Below are 16327 nucleotides of genomic sequence, written 5' to 3' on the forward strand. Positions count from 1 at the left end.
GCAGACTTCTCCTTGCTGGCGTTTTCAGTAGGACTCATCGCCATAGGACATCAGCCATTGGCGTTTTTCATCAAGGTAATCATCACCCACAAACCCCCAGCATTGGCTCTTTTCCAGATCCCCATCATTGCCCAGTTTCTCCTAGCGTTTTCAGCATCGCATTGCAGCAGAAAATCAGCGTTTCGATAGCCCCCAAAACAGCGTTTTCAGCAGCAGAAATCAGTGCCAAAACCAGCGTTTTGATTTTCAGCAGATTTCAGCCTTGAGCGTTTTTGGACAGCAGATGAATAGCTTCAGTTTTCAGCCCTAGCGTCGGTCTCGTCATTCCCGTCTTCGACATCGACCTAGCCTAGACTTGCATCAGTCACATGCATCCACTTTGTACCATTTTGTGCAATCAGTCGTAGACCACTCTCGCCAACGAGAGTGGGGCCTTCGGAGGAGGGTTTTACATCATCCTTGGTGTTGTATTTCTCTTCTCTCTCTATCTCTCAGTCTCATACACTTGCACACACAGAGTCGATTCACTTTGTTTATGATCATTGCACTCTCTCATTAAGAACGGAAGGCTCTCCCTTCCATAAGAACAAAAAGGAACCTTGAGCATATTATGGAGCACTCATCTTGAGAAAGAACAACATTCATTCCGCTGCATCTTACACCAAAACACCATGACCATGGAGAAAAGCTCAATCACAGAGCACCCAAGATAATCCCTAAACATCAAATTGATAAGAGAAAGGTGTAATTCACTCTTCAAAGGTGGGGAAGATTCAAGAAACAGGTGCGGGACAGCACTATACACACCACCATGAATCCTCTTGGCTCCCTCTCTCACAGTAATGAATTCTCTATTTTTTCACTTCAACAAGCGGCCCCCCCTTTTGTTTTCACGGCATGCGAGCCGATGTGTCAAAAAATGGCCAATTTGGACCATATTTGACCAGTTTTAGACCATTTTTAGCCATTTTCGATGGGGACTGGGGGAAATAGTTACCAAAAATCACCAAATTGGTCACAGTGATTCCTCAAAGCATTTCAAAGCACTCTATTTCAGAATCCATCACTTTCTATACACGATGCACGTGATCTGGATAAATTCTACAAGGATATAGCCGAGGTGCCCCGACCACTACACAGATCACATTTTTGCGCATGAGAGAGCATTCTCTATACTTCCACTTGTTTTATTGAGACTCAAAAGCATATTGACATCATGTACAAGGAATTCCAGAAAACCATGATGTCACAAACAAGGGTCCAATCCATCCAGACGATATGTACATAGCGGTGACCTTGATTGAGCATGCTTGAGTATGTACATGGCATATACATATGCGACTTCTTTCAACAAATTGGCAAGCATCTATAAAATCTTTAGGTGTTTTCTTAGTCGCATAAAAAAACTTGTCATAACTTGCCAACTCCGTAGTCTGCTAGATCATTCATGATCAGCAACAGCAATTTCTGGGGCAAACACAGAGCGCATATCATCCTTAGAAGCTACCTCTGCGTGTAAAGTGACATTTGATTTGTCATGCTCTTCAAGAAGTATATCATCCTTTACGATTGTCATCATTCTTGGCACATACTTCTTGAGCTTGTATCCATTAACTCTAAATGAGTAAATGGTTCCATCCAAATTAGCAAGCTGATAAGTGCCATTCTTGTACTTCTTTGCTACCATGAATGGACCCTCCCATTTGATTTAAAACTTTTTTTTAAAGGTTCTATCCAATCTGCTATTGTATCTTAATACTATTTCACCCTCCTCTATCTCTTTGTCCTTCACATTTTCATTAAACCTTCTTTGTTGATGATATACCTAGATGAATCCAGGATAAGCCCAGATTCACCCTTAAAGGAAAGTGCAAGGTATAGACCCATGGTAGTCACCCACGAGACAATATAACCATCAGCTCCATCATGCATAGTATTGACTAAATACCACGACATCCCCACTAACGTCGTCAGTGCCCAATAGTGGGTGTAGAACTAGGTACTAACATATGCTCCCAAACACAACACACACCACACGCACACACACATGAGCATACATCAACACAAAGTTCAGCGTACTGAGTTTCTGTCATGACTCCGGAGATCAAGGGCAGACTCAGCCATAATGAAGCCTAGCACTAAAAGAAGCATTAAATCAAAAAAATTAGCACAAAAATGAGGTAGTTGATATGGCATACGCACCACAAAAGATAGAAAGAATTAGCACAATATCAACTGGTCGTAACTCGGACGAAAACTTCACAATGTGAAGTCTGCATGTCCGCTATACGACTAAAAAATATACCTAGATGAATCCAGGATAAGCCTAGATTCACCCTTAAAGGAAAGTGCAATCTCAACTTCAATGGACAACAACGCTTCCTTTCCAAACACCAAGTGAAATGGAGATAATCCTATTCCTGATTTCACAGATGTTCTATAAGCCCACAAAGCATATGAAAGTTCAAGATCCCATGTTTTACTATGACTTTGAGTCATTTTGGTAAGTATCCTTATAAGCTCTCCATTGAATCTTTCATTCATTCCATTGCATTGCGGATAATATGGAGTGGTGTACCTATGTTGTACCGTCAACTTCTCACATAAATAGTCGATCAACTCTCCACGAAAGCCCGGACCATTATCAGAGAGCAATTCCAATGGTACACCAAATTTACAACATATATCCTCAGACACAAATTTTCCAACATCCTTGCTAGTGATCTCTTTACTGCCTTTGCCTCATCGCATCTTGACAAATAGTCAACTGCAGTAAGAATATAACTTTTTTCTCTACCAGTCATAGACAATGGCCCTATTGCATCAAGGCTCCATTTCTCAAACAAATCATAAGCCAACATAATGTTGCGAAATTCAGCTTTGACTACTCTCTTACCCATATGTTGGCATGGTAAACATGATTTGCACCAATGATGGACATCCTTTTGTATGCTTGGCCACACATACCCTTCTTGTAAGATCTTCTGTAAAGTTACTTTCATTGCAAAGTGTCCACCACAAGATCCCTCACGGTTCTCTTCTAAAATTCTATAAATCTCTTCCTTCCAAGGTACACGATGTAGCACCAAATCACTCCCTTTCATGAAAAGAACATCATCATGAAGCACATATTTACCAACTTTCCTCATGAACGCATACTTCTTTGATGCTAGAATGTCTTGTGGTAAAAGGCCTGTCTGCAAAAACTCTTCTTCTTTTGACAAGGTTTCTCTTCCATGATACATAGCCTCATCAACTTTAATGACAAACACTTTAGTGATCATCTCCCGTGCAACATTATGAGCTTCTTCATTTTGGGACCTATCAACATGCATGATGCTCCAAGCTTCAAATTGTTTCAGCAATTGCTTCACTTGCAGACAAAGGCCCTCCAATTTTGGATTTTTGTTTTTCCACACTCCCACAACTTGCTTAAGCATTAGCAAGGCATCACCTCTTATTCGTAAACGTTAAAAATTCCAAGTTGCAAACACATATGTAAACCACTTTGAAGAGCAATGTATTCAGCCTCATTGTTGCTTTTTGCATCAAGCTTTAGACCTTACTTCCTAATCAAAACTCCTTTGGGATCATAAATTACAATGCCTCCAGAAGTTGCATCATGACTTTTCCTTTATGAGCCATCAAAATACATCAAGCATGCATTTTCAAGTTCTTGTATTCTCACCCTTTCTTGCTTCACGGCTACCTCTTTGATAAAAAATGGACTCTCTTTGTATGTAAGAAGATCTGTCAAAGTAGCTCTAGTGCTTTCCTCGACCATAAATAAGAATTGAAACTCTTGAAGCTCAATTATCCATTTCATCACTGTCTCTGACATGTTAGAGTTATTGAACAATTCAGGAAGTAGAGAATCGCTCGTCAAAAAGGCAAAAGGCCGTGGTAGTAGATAATGCTTGAATCTTCTACAAGCATATACAACGCTAACCATAACAAGCTCCACTTCAGAATAACCTCTCTCATTAGCATTCTTAACTCGGCTGGCACAATATATGGGCCTCATATATTGTGATCCTTTTCCTTTTTGTAAAAGCATGGCACCAATAGCATCTTCTCCCACTGATGGGTTAACATAAAACTCTTTTTCCCAATCTGAAGCTTGCATAGTAGGAAGAGAACCCAAAATCTCCTTGACTTTCTCAAAAACCTCTTCACATTCAACACTCCAAAGTAAGGGGTCAACCTTTGCTGCTTGCTGTAAAGGATAGAGAATCTGTGATGATAGGAACATGAATCTACTCATATACCTAACTTTTTGGATAAAAGTGGCTAATTGCTTTGTATCCTTTGAGAGACATTAATGCCTTGACCTTCTCAGGATTTGGATCTATTCCATTCTCTGATATCAGAAGCTTGACTCTAGGTTGTGCCAAATGACATTTCTTTGTAAAGGATAGAGAATCTGTGATGATAGGGACATGAATCTACTCATATACCTAACTTTTTGGATAAAAGTGGCTAATTGCTTTGTATCCTTTGAGAGACATTAATGCCTTGACCTTCTCGGGATTTGGATCTATTCCATTCTCTGATATCACGTCCCAGAAGATTGACTCTAGGTTGTGCCAAATGACATTTCTTTGGATTTGATTGTCCTCCACAATTATCATATCGTCTAAATGCTATCTCAAGCTTCATACAATGATCTAGTGGAGTACTATACACACAAAAATCATCGATGAAATCTTTGACAAACTTCCCCAAATATGGAGTGAACACCCAATTAACTCTTCTTCGGTACTCGCCAAGTCCATTGGTGAGCCCAAATGGTAGGATACAATAACAAAAGCATCCCCATGGAGTTTTGAGTAGTCTTCTTCTGATTTTCAAGAGCAATAGACATTTGGAAATAACCTGAAAAACCATCACACACACTATATCGTTCATGTCTTGCAACTAAGTCCAGAACTTCATCAATGAAAGGCAAGGGATAAGGATCCTTCTTTGTGGCTGCATTCAATGGCTTATAATCAACACAGACTCTCCATCTTCCATCCTTCTTGGGGGTCACAACACATTCTGCATTATCAACAGGGCACATGAAACCTCCTTCCAAAAGCTTATTCACCTCTTCTCTTAACGCTACCATTTTCTCATGTCCAAGCCTTCTAAGCTTTTGCCTAACAGGTATTGCCCCATCCTTGAGTTCAATCTGCACAACCTTTCCTTTAAAACCCCTTATTTCTTGGTAGAAGGTGATAAAAAGATTTGGGAACTTCTTTAATATCCTCGTGAACTCATTTCTTTCACCTTCAGAAAGATCTGAACATAGCATCGTTTGTAACATGTCTTCCTTGACCAAAGGATCCACTCTTGGTTGCATAAGCTCTTCTAGTTGCTCATAATGGCTTGACATACCTCCATCATATGACACTTGAAAGACACGAGCATCCTCATCCTTTTCCTCTTCAAGAAGAAAATAAGAGACATCAACTTCACTATCAGAGCTAAAATTAGTAGTATTGCCCTCGTCATTTGATTGCTCTCCATTTGAAGTTGAATATTCTTCGTCCTCTTCCTCTTCATCAATTTCTAGTGGCAGTTTGCTGGTCTCATCAAACTTCTTCTTACTTCCTTTCTTGTTATAGATAGTAATGGTTCCATGTCCCCAGTCCTGGATACCTCTCACTGCTTTCAGCCAAGGTCTCCCAAGAATAAGAGGAAAAGCTCTAAGGCCCACAAGCATGGCATGACAATTAACAAGTGTCTTGACATCAAATGCCTCTACTTCAAGGTTTTTGATAACTCCCAAACATTTGACTTTAGCATAATTGGCCAACCGTATTCTAAACTTTGAGCCACTTGAAATGATAAGTCCCAACTTCTCCACACAGGATTGTGTGATCACGCATATTTGGGCACCACCATCAATATAAACCTCTCCCAATACTTGCCCTTTATGCCAAGCATCTACAACTGAGCAAATGTCTGGCAACTCACCAATACATATCCAAGCTCTCCACAATTGTAGCATGTAGGAATAAATCTTCTACCACGATACACACCACGTCCACGTCCAAGATTTCCAATAGGTAGTAGAGCTTCACATTGTTGAAGACCCCCTCTTCCTGTTGGTGGTGGAGCACCTCTAGCATAACCACCTCTTCCACGTCCACCTCCAACGACATTTCGGCGCAATTCTTGCATCATATTCATTATGTTTTCCATATTGCGTTGCATTTGTTCCGTATCCATTTGCTTGTGTGCTCCTTGTTCACCCTGGCCTCCATTCGCTTTAACTTCTCTCTCATCTCCCCTTCTTTCCACTACATAATCCGCAATAATTCCATATTGCGTTGCATTTGTTCCGTATCCATTTGCTTATGGGCTCCTTGTTCACCCTGGCCTCCATTCGCTTTAACTTCTCTCTCATCTCCCCTTCTTTTCACTACATGATCCGCAATTATTCCATATTCACTTAATCCTTGTATCTTCCACTCCTTTTGCCTGGCTATGGTTACTGCTTCTTCAAAAGTGGCTGGTCTCCTTAACTCCACTTTCAGCTTTAAACTCCCTTTGAGGTTGGCAATAAAACGGTTCTTCTTTAACATGGTTGGTGGAGTCTCATCTCCAAGAGATACACACCAACAATCCCAAACACGTGTAAACTGCTTCAGGTAATCATCAACACTTTGATTCTCCTTCTGCACATGATTTAGAATCTCATACCAAACAGTATCAGGCTCCTCTCCTTCTCTAAAGAGATTCAAAAAAGCATGCTTAACTAGGTTGTAATCAAGCACAACTGGTGGATTTTGTGCTTGAGCTTGTGCCTCAAAATTTTGCAACTACCCCCTTGCATCACCTTGCAAGGTGTAACCAAAAAGACACAGCATAACGGCAGGATCTTGTATGCCATGTAGTAAACATTCCACTTCAATATTTTCCACAAACGCATTAGCATCTTCATGTGGCAATCCATGAAATTTAGGAAAGCTTTGCGTCATCTTTGTCCACCACAAAATCACTTACATGTGACGTTGATAGGGTAAGGGATGTCGATGGATCGCTCCAGTACCTAATCCACCTCACACTGGGTAACCCGGCCCCCAGTGCTTGGCTTCACAAAACCTCACAACCCTCAACAAAGGCTGCAATCCAATTCAATTACCGCATGAATTGCTACCCACAATTTGCACATACATAGGCGGCTGTCCCAGAGGACCCACAACCACATACATCATCAACTCCAAGAACTGCAATCCAAAAGTATGCATAGAGTTCTTGCCCTCCTCAATAGGGGCCACAAAAAACTGACAAGGAGGGCTGAAAGCATTTCACCTCTATAGCATAGGCTGCTTGCAACTTGGAATGGATACTCACACACCCAAATGGTAGAGGAAACTCACCCAAATAGGTCCCTCTTCACTTGAATCAAGAGGCAACTCATGGGGATTAGAAGCTCCTGCCAACCCAACAAGATGCATGTAGAGAGTCGGTGACGATGAGGCTTGGGATCACACCAGATGCCAACCAAGCCGACGTGAAGGTCCTCCCAAGGTGATCAAAAGATCAACCAACAAAGACACATACTCATATCCTCTCACACTCAACTGAATTCCCAAATCTCTCCCACTCTTCCTTACACACTCAGCCCCAATGGCACACACACACCCGCAGACTATGTAGAAAACGCCTCTATCTTCACCAAAACACCATGAACATGAAAAAAGCTCAATCACAGAGCACCCAAGATGATCCCTAAACATCAAACTGATAAGAGAAAGGTGTAATTCAGAATGAAGGGCTCGCTGCTGCTGTACACTCCCGCTGCACCATCGCCATCGCCTCCCCCCCCCCGCGTGCTGCCCGCTGCCCTCAGCCCCCGCTGCCCCCCGCTCGCCTGTCCCCTCCCGCTGCCCCCCCTCGTGCTGCCCTATTCCAGCCAATCCGCCCGCCCTCGGCCCCTACTGCCGCCACACGCTCTCAGCCCCAACCCGTTTTATCCCCCCCCCCCCGACTCGGCCCGTTCACCCATCAGTTTGGGCCCTCCGCCTCGGCTACTCCCTGCAAATTCGGCACTTTCGGCATCTGTTTCAACTCCTTGGAGCAGTGTTGGCGCGCCCTTTTGCAACACCCTCGTGTCGTCCTCTTCTTACGCCACAGCAGTAGACACAGATGAAGGCTCCAGCTTCGCCACAGAGGGACTCGCCAGAAGCCCCCTCGCCCGACCCCGCTGAGCCCACCATTCGACTTGCTCTCTCGCCTACAGAGCAAGCGAGCCTTGCCGCCGAGGTAGAGCGATTGCAGGCGACCTCGGTCATCTGCAAGATTCTCGGCACCCAACCTAGCAGAGGAGAGCTGCGAGACCTTCTCCAGGCCCGCCTTCTCGCAGAGGTGGGAAAGATTTTGGATGTCTAGATTCTCGGACGGGGTTACTATCAGATCGAGTTTGAGTCCTCCGAGATGGCGTCCAAGGTCATAGCTATGAGTCCATTGGCCATCCGAGCCTCACGTGCCCACTTTCGATAGTGGCGACATGGTTTTGACCCAGCTTCGGATGTTCTAGTAGAAGAGGCAGACATCCCCATCTCAGTCAGCTTTCCGGGTTTACGGAGGGAGTACCTACCACTTCTTTCCAAGATCGGTTCCGCCATTGGGATTGTCCTGGAGACACTTCGCACGGCAGCATCAGTAGCTGCCAAGGCGGCTGGCATTCCCTTAGTTCGAGTTTTGGTCAGAGATACCCACACGCTCCCGAAGGTTATCCTTCTACCTCGGGTGAGTGGGGGTTGGTTTCGACAGAGTGTGGAGTACTCGGGCCTCCCGAACCAGTGCTTCATTTGCCGCCAGATGGGCCATCTAGCGAAGGCCTATCCACAAAGGAGGCCGGGACCTGCACCACAGCCTCAGCCCCAGCTTGCCAGGGCTGGCCCGCAGCCACAGCCAGCAACACAGCGTACAGATGCAGAGCCACCCTCCAAGCCTGGGGCTCCAGCGGAGGAGGGATGGCAGCAGGCCCGTGGCCGCCGACGCCAAGGGCCACAGCGTCAGCCTAGCACTCAGAGTGGCCCTCAGGTGCCTACTCAACAGCAGTGGGTTCCCACGGGGAACCGTTTTGGTCCTCTCGAGAAGGAGGAGATCCCTACGCCAACCTCCACCTCCGCTTCTCCCTTGACAGCCGCTCCCCCCCCCCCCCCCCCCCCCCCCCTCCCCCCCCCAAAGTTCCCTCCCTTTGCCTCATCCTCCCCGCCTTCTGCTCCCGTCGCCTCTCCACCCCGCCCCTCTACCTCTGTCGCTCCATCCCGCCCCTCTTCTCCCCCACTCTCCTCCTGCTCCCTCTCCTCCTCCTGCTCCAGTTCCTCAATCGGCTCAGGCGACTGGTCCCTCTCCGACGGCTAGGAGATCTCTTGGCAGCGCCTTTGCCACGAGTCGCATGGCGCGAGAGGGTCAGCCCTTCTTGCGGCCCCATCTGCAGATTCAGACATCCTCCCTTGCAACCATCCCTCGTGGGCTGACGAGCATTGACATCAGACGCCGCTGGGACTTCTTCGACTACGAGTTCACTCGTTTTCTTGGCGACTCCGCAGCAGACCATGAGGCAGCCTGTTTCAGGATCCATGTTTTGTTCCTCGCGCACTCCAAATCTGACAATAATGCACGCCCAACCCAAAGCGTGCAACTGCCTGAGAAAAAAGAAGCATGTTCCGAGACGAATCAACCACATTATCCACTATGCGTATGCGTCCACAAGAAAGGAAGTATGTATGGCGAGGTGACCAGTCAACAAGAGTAAGAGAGAATACCTTACTCCAGTGAATGCTTTCCAAGCGTAGTAAATTCCCATCTGGTTGTTGTCTGCCATGCCATGAAAGATGAGCCGTAACGGCTTTCCAAGCAAAGAACAAACTAGAGGTGATCGAGCAACCAGGAATATGGCTGACCATCTTGCCAAACACAATCTCCCAGAGAAGTCTGCTAGTGATCAAAGGAGGACGTGCATGCTAACATATTGTGGGAATCATAAATGTCCATGGCTGAGACTGCTATGCAAGATTAGGCAATAAAATTGCCTTCCTCACTAAAACGTGGCGGTAAAGGTCCAAAATATTTAGTCCCCACAAAACGCTTCGGCAGCCGATTACTCTTATGCTGGTTATGTATAAAATCTTGGCTAAAATGATTATACATCTCATCAAGGAGCCTCTTATTGCGGATATCCATTTGGCTCAGTATGGCTTCATCCCTCGTCACCAAATCTTGGATAATTTGGCTAATGTATTGATTGGAATGAATATGCTAAATATACCCAGCAGGATGTCCTTGCAATGCAGATAGACATTGAAAATGCCTTTGATATGGTACAGTGGGATTTCATTGCCGTCACAATGCGGGCCTTGGATTCGGTCCTAGGTCAACCAATGTTGTATTTTTCTTGTATGCTCATAGTACATCTTCAGGCCTTCTTGATGGAGAGCTGACTGACCCTTGGCCTCTTGGATGCTCTCTCACACAGGGTTGCCCCATCAGTGTGTTGTTGTATGCCATTGCCACTCACCCCTTGTGGTTGCATTTTGATCACTTGACTTCGCTTGGTTGTCTTCACAGCTTGCAATTACCCTTTGGGAATGACTTTATTGGGCAAGCTTATGCCGATGACTCGTTGTTCATGCCCCACAATAACCAGGATGATGTGCGAGAGATTATGCAGGCATTGGATATATTCGGTCTGGCTACATGCCTTAAGGTTAATTTTTAAAAATCATAGCTCTAAGATGGAAAACTGCTCTATACTATATAGACCTTGGATAGGGGGTGTATGCAGAAAGGGTGGTATGTAGTTTAGATGGCCATAGGGTGAACCATGTTAGATGCAGGTGCCAACCCTTGTTGAAGAGTAGGAGCGAGGCTCTGCTAAAGGCCGTAATCCCTTTAGGTAGTAGCAATCCTTGTCCTCATGTCCAAATTTTTCACATAGGTGACAGTAGGCCCAAAGAGGGCGTTCGTGTGCAGGATGCCGTGGGAAGCGACATGAGCTACATTAGACCACCGCTTTAGACTCCTAGCGAGCCTTAAGCTCTACTAGCTCCCGCTTGATCGGGTCTAAACCCTTTTGATGTGGGGACTTCTCCTGTCGAAGAGAGGAGGACCTCTCCTGAAGAGCTCGTTCTAATTTCAGTGCTTCGAGTTCCCTGCGTAAAGAAATCAAAGGGTCAGATGCACTTTCCATGAGGATCGAGGCAAACTCTACCTGGGGGGAGTCCTTGAATAACCGCCTTGCCCCCTAGATTCTGGTAGCGGCGGCCTCAAAAGTTGCTTTAGGTAGCTTCTGTTCAGACGTCTTTGGGAGAGCCTTCTCCACCCACTTCTTGATCATGAAGTCTCATGGTTGGTGAGGAAGCTTGGCCACCAGAGACTTTGTTCTTGTCATGAGTTCTGCAAATGTCTCGTCAGGTTGGAGCATCAAATTTTCCAACTCATCCAAGACTTTCTCTTAAAATTCACCTAGTCTAAAAGCTTCATAGAATTGTCGCCTCAGTGTTGCCCAAGTCATAAAGTGGTTCTCGCAAACTGACTGTCCCATTTGTCCGCTAAACCATCCAAGGTAGACGGAAAGAGTACTAAGTAGGCATCTTTTCTGTTTAGGCCCCAACCTCTGCAGAGGGATACAAACCTCCTAGCGTGGTTGTCTGTATCCTCGGTAAAGAGTCCTTTGAAAGTGGGAAACTTGATGTTCACCTTAGCAAGAACTCTTGTTAGGGCCTCCATGGCTGCCTTCTCAGGCACCTGTTGCTCCAGAGCCTGTTGTAACACAGTTGGTGGAGTGTATTGGGGAAAGTGACATGGGAGGTGAAGAACTGGTTGAGGAATTGGAAGTAGATGCTTGGGAGGGTAGGGGTAGCGGGACTGATGGACTTCTACTTGGCACCGTTGGCGCTTTCTGTGGTAGTACTTTAGACTGCCTTGTATGTGTCATGTAGCAGCAATAAACCCACCCAACCTCTTAGGCAGGAAGAGTCAAGACCCATGAACTTTAAATCGAGTGGGCTAGACTCAACCTAGATCGACGACCAATTAGACTTGCTGACTAGACTAGGACGAGTAGACCATCAGACATTAAACATGTGTCAACCAAGACTTGGAGCTATTGATAAACATGTTTGGCATCCTCAACATCACCACGTAATTGAAGCATGTAATGCTTGCTGTAATCTTGAATCACACTTTGCACACGCACAACGAAGCAAAACCAAGCAATATCAAGATCAAGATGCATTTGGGTGACCAGTGGGGGAATAACATCATAAATCATCGTGAAACGCCTCATGCGAAAAATAGGCATTATTGATGTGCAACAAATCAGGGGCACTAATCAACGGAGGAAGACTGTGGCTTTCTGGGTTAGAAGTGCTCCTACACCTGAGTGGTCCCCAGGAGAGGACTTCAGGTGGAATCTGGATTCCCCCAGGGACTTCTATATGTTATCTGGGCTGCTAGATTGGCTTGAATTTGTCTCCAGAGCAGCAGACTGCTCCCTCCACTCCTCCATTAGGAGGAAGCTGCTTCATTGAAATTTCGCACGGCTATCTTTGGCTGGTAGAGTGGTAGTGGCCAACCAAGTGCTTTTTACTATGTGGTACATCACGTCTTGCTGAATCTTTTCGAGCTCCTTTATCAACCAGCTGGAGAGGCTGATCTTGGAAGTTTTGTGGTCAGGACGCAACAACCAATCAGCCAGGGCCAAAGCGTCCTGGCAGGTCATCACTCTACCATGTTCTCAGGGAGGGCTAGGGATCATCGACTCAGCACGGCAAAGCAGAGACCTCCTTGGGAAGCTTGTGGTCAGAGGACTACTTCCAAGGTAGGAGCCTTAGAAGGAGTTGTTGCTACATCAGATTCGTGCTCGAGTTCCTCATACGGGCGGCCCTTGGAGCCCGTCCACCAGATGGACTTTTACAGAGATGCACCAAATCAGCCTGAGCAGGAGTTAGGAGGACCGCTTTGCTGCGAGTCTGCTCAAGTCCTGCCAGCTACTACGGAATGGCCTGGAGCAGCACCAGCCCACTTGCATGGAGGAGCGCTTGAGGCAGCCTCTAGTTTGGAACCCCATGATTAGCACACACAGAGGTCATTTGGTTGGCAGCAGGCCTCATGTTTCTTGGGGTCCCATGACAGAGGGTCCGGCCCACACTTTCGGTGACCTTGGCTACAGTTTTCAACCCTCCCCGAGGAGGTTTAGAGCATCCAGGGGAGCTACAAGGCATGAGGGGGGTGTAGAGCATGTGTCACGATATTACAGAGGCTATACGAGCTGAGTGGCATACCCCCCTTGAGGCAACAGCTCCCAGATGGATGGCGGCCTTCACGCGCTTGGAGGTCCTCATTGCCGTTAGGGCTTGCTCGGAGACACTGCCCCACATGTTTTTCGAGATTCGGGTAGAGGGTCTGCTTCATAGAGTCTCAATAGAGGTACCACAGGTTGCAAAGTGTTGTTTTTAGAGGATTAGAGTTGTGGACGGGAGGACTTGTGTCATCGATCCTGACCCAGTAGATCTCAAGCCAAGACACTGTCGGCTTTGGGCTTGGGAGAGCTGCCCTCTGGTACGAGTGCAGTGGGACCTCGGAGAGTGGTTCCAGCACGATCCTTTCTCTTCAATTGATCACAAAGGGACTCTTTTTTTCCAGTACACAACTCCTTTGTGGCGACACATGTTGACAGCACACAGAGAGGCTCGTCCAACTGCAGCACTTCACTGGCAAGAGAAGGACTCACAGCCGAGTTCTTGCCAGGTTTTTGGGAGCGGTTGTGGGACAGCAGGCGGCCGAGGAGAGTTGCTATCTTTAAGTGGCTTGTAGCGCACAGGGCTACAACACTTGGGAGTTGGCGCAGTCATGTGCAGCCTGTGACCATCCTTTGGAAAGTCAGCATCATTCTTTATGAGACTACCCCATGGCACAGCAGGTTTGGCTTCGGGTTCTCAGACTGATGCCAGCCCTCTCCACAACCCGACAGTACACTTGAGGTGTTGCAGCTTGGTCCACTCTCATGGGCCGAGCACTCCACTTTGAGTTGGCTTCCACCAGGAGGATGATAGTGATCCAGGAGGGTCGACCTACACTTCAACTTGCCAAGAGCTCATCCCCAAGAGTGGTGCAGTGATAGAGAGTGGTGTTGGGAGCTCATCTGCGGCTTCACACTCTGGTTCATCTGCTTTCACATCTTCGAGGCTCGCCCTGTTCCACCAGCAAAGACTGTTCGTGACATTTGGTTGGAGCTAATACATACACTCAGTGGTCAGTTTGAGAGACTTCACGGCAGCTCCGACCGCATGCGGGAGTGCCAAGAGGCTTTCTTGCGACTTTGGCGCCCAAGGCCTTTCTTCACCATTGTTCAGGGTGCGCCTAGATGGCACTACCGGCCACCAGTGTTTCTTTTTCCTCCTCCCATCTCGTGATCTAGCCCTCATTGTACATACTTTTTCTCACTGGGAGAGTTTCCCCTCCATCATTTTGTTGAGCGTTGCAAGAGCCCCGGTAAGCCCAGATGGCATCACCAAAAACCCATACAATCTGAAGGATGCCTTGGACTCGTTCTTCTATATATCCCTACGAGCGATCCGAATATGATGGTATCTATTGTTCAAATCCTCTTACTGAAACAAATAGAAACAACCTATCAAGCATATCAATGATCCTAGATAATGGAAACGTGCTATTTGTGGTGATTTGATTAAGAGCTCTATAGTCTATGCACATCCTCCAAGATCTTTCTTCTGCACAAGTAGCATTGGTGAACAAAAAGGCATAGAACTCTGCTTAATCAAGCCCTTTTTCAATAAGTCACTTGACTTTGCTCATACTTGCTTCTCGTTGTGATCTAAGAACTCAGTACGAGGTCTGTTTGGTGGACGTGAACTCCCTAGAATCAAATCAATAAGGTGACCTTCAGGCGAAAGTCACCCAAAAGCTAGTTCACTTGGAAGACCTTCTAAGAAGCAATCCCCGTGAGACTTGAGAAAATTTGACACCAAATCCACTATCATATTGTCCTTGTGGAGCCAAGGCATTCCCAAAAGAACGTGTGACCTAGGTCGCATCATATATAAGCCCTCCTGTCCAGTACCAATGGAGCTTGCCTGTCAAGGGTGGATCTCGAATCTCATGCCTTGGTGCCACTAGAACCTATGTCAATCTATAGTTCCATCGCTCCTAATAAAGCTGGCATCTTTGGTGGAATAAAGTTGGTCTTGGCTCCTTTGTCGAAGAAAATCAGGCCTCCTAATCTCATACTTTGCCCCACGCTCTTCAGAGTTCAATACTCTCACCCTCTTGAACCTATGGCCTCTACATAAAATCTGAAACTTATCATCCCTTCATCTTGCCCTTCTTAGCTTGATGCTCGTCAACTGCCTTTGATGTCTCTAGCTTGTCTTTTGGATGTTCTTCCTCCTTCCAACACTTTGCTGCAATAGGACCTGCCTCACCACACCTGTAGCACTTTCCTTGCTTGTAGCAAAAAAAACTTCATTTCATTAATTTCGAAATGGCCAAAGTCGATAAAAGAGGTACAGGCTCTCCTTTGAGTTTTACATCCCAATCTAGATCCTTGCCCTTAGTATTCCTCAGTTGGAGCTTCCTAGACCAAGTAGCCACTATCACATTGTTTTCTTGTGGTGCCAAAAGGCACCCCCAAGTGAACATCACACCCCTCAAGTCTCTCTCCTACAAAACCCTGCCACTCTCATCTAAACCAGCCAAATCCTCACAATCAACACAACTAATAAGACAATATAACTACCCTCTGTAGTAGGTACGTATTACCATTGTGGATGCAAAACAAACCAAAGCTTCACCCACCATATCCGAGCTATGCAAGTAATGACAAAACAAACCCTTCCAACACACACAACACAATTGTTTTTATTATTTTATGGTTCAATCACAAGTCCATTCCCCCACTCCAATAGATGCAAGCAAACTGCACACAAAGTTATCATGACTATGATGTGAGCTTCCATATGACAACACAATAGAAAGTTATATACGGGTAGAGGACTAGATGATTGTACAAATCAATAGTGGTCCACCCACAACATTTTACACATGTTATCTTCAAAGATGTTTGTAAAAATTGGGAAAAAAATTGTGCTGATAAGAGATTGTTACCTAATAGTGGGGAGCAACGACAGATGAAGACTATCATCTGCAGAGGACTTCAGCAATAAAATTCAGTAACTGCCCATTGCCTGACCTGGAAGCATAAGAAACTATAGTTGCTACCATAGCAAAAGACTAGAAGTGTTTACCGTAAAGACTACCTTCTAAACTATAGGGTCTAGATGTAAATAAAGCAAGGCTAATTTTA

The 16327-nt window shown here is 45.9% G+C and overlaps 1 protein-coding gene across 1 annotated transcript in view; it reads right to left on the reverse strand.

Annotated features, from left to right (window-relative positions):
- Positions 1-16327, reverse strand: part of GSH2 (glutathione synthetase 2) — a 92425-nt gene that overhangs the window by 21830 nt on the left and 54268 nt on the right. The window contains exon 2 of the mRNA XM_086485338.1: positions 16129-16213. The gene's annotated coding sequence lies outside the window, so the exon portion shown is untranslated. The remainder of the gene's footprint in view (positions 1-16128; positions 16214-16327) is intronic.

This window comes from Adiantum capillus-veneris, chromosome 2 (genome assembly GCF_014529385.1).
Source record: "Adiantum capillus-veneris isolate H3 chromosome 2, ASM1452938v2, whole genome shotgun sequence".
NCBI lineage: Eukaryota > Viridiplantae > Streptophyta > Polypodiopsida > Polypodiales > Pteridaceae > Adiantum > Adiantum capillus-veneris.